Genomic DNA, 1685 nt, shown 5'->3' with positions numbered 1-1685 from the left:
ATTAAAATGTGTTTTCACCAGAGACAAGAACATAAATATAACAGAACAGGTAAATGAACATATTTCAAGTAAACAGCTGGACTGATCAGGTCCAAACACAGAGTGATCAACAAACAGCTGTCATATCTTTATATATAAGCTCTTTATAAATCCTGTTCACTGCAGTCTGTTTACTAATAATGTCAAACTGTTAGAAACACAGAAACATCAGAATTGTCTTTGTTCACATAAACCTGTCTGGGATCCTTTGTTGTTCTTTTGATGCAGAGTTACATTATAAATATAAAGAGTTATTTCAGAGTCTCATCAGTTTTCCTGCATGTCTTTATTGAACACATCAGCAGGGCTGAAGCTCTCATGTTAAACACACACTGATCTATGGACACGTTCATGTGTTTCTAACAGCATCATAACCAGGCTGTTATCAGCCTGCACTAACATGATGTCACACACACTGAATGTAACAGTGACAGTTTACATCATCACACAATCAGCTGTGATTGTTTCACTGTCATCAAACTAGTCAACAGGAAGTAGAATCAATAGAAACCAATCATTTACTGACAGCATGTCTGATTGAAATCAGTGCAGATTATGTATGAAGTATAACTGCACACAGTAACTGTGTTACAATAAGGACTTAACAGCGCCCTCTGCTGGAGTGTTTCAGTACTGCGTTAACTAGAATACACCACCTCCTCCTCCTCCTCACACCACCTGCTACAGCTCTACTGTTACCGTGGTGACAGCTTGGATGTGTTTCAGTCCTGCCTGGTTATCACTGAAGGAATCTTTACTTTCACATTTATTACAGGTAATAACTCTGATTTTTCTGTGTATTATGAACTAAATGTATCCTGATACACACAGAGATGGATGAGCAGAGGTCACATGATGAAAGAAAAAACATGGAGTCTTTGATTTATTTAGATATTTATTGATGAATGCAAACAAACCCTGACACTGAACCATCGTCGAGCTTTCACAGAACAAACCTGATCACATGACCTGCTGACCCAAACAGTGAAAAGCTCCATGGCAACAACAACAAACAGCCTCACATATGTTAACAGAGGCTGTTAGAAGCACAGAGTCTTTACAGTCTTTCTCCTGTTTGTACACAGATCTCTGCACATCTTCATCACAGTTACTCACAGACGTGCAGAGTGTGTGGATATCAAAGCTAAGTTTCCACCATGTTTGTAGTCTGTACTGGGACTCATGGAGCATCTCTCTATGAGCACTCAGTGCTTTAAACAGTGAGTCCCAGTTTAACCAGCAGCCTTCACACCACACATCACACAGACATGGAAACTTCAAACCCTCAGGCTGAAGTCACTGGCAGTCTCTGGCACCAGCGACTGCGCTAACAAACATACAGCAAACAGTGAAGGTTTGTAGAGAAAGCTGGTTGGGTAATACCAAGTATGCAGCGGAGGAGGCGGGGTTACATTACTAGATGATTAAACATGAAACTATTTTGCTGATAATAATTGAAGCGAATAAAGAAAATAAACAAGATATTTAAACACAACATACTGATATTCACTGTGAAGCTTTGAGTGGAAAAAGACAGAAAACAACATGTGGATCCTGGAATAATGGGAGCTTCCATCTTTAAAGGACTGAAGAGGAAGAAGTTTACAAGGAATCATTTAGAAGAGTTTCAAACATCAACTGATTGA

Source organism: Oreochromis aureus, linkage group 3, assembly GCF_013358895.1.
Source record: "Oreochromis aureus strain Israel breed Guangdong linkage group 3, ZZ_aureus, whole genome shotgun sequence".
Taxonomy (NCBI): Eukaryota; Metazoa; Chordata; class Actinopteri; order Cichliformes; family Cichlidae; genus Oreochromis; species Oreochromis aureus.
This window is presented reverse-complemented; position numbering follows the sequence as displayed.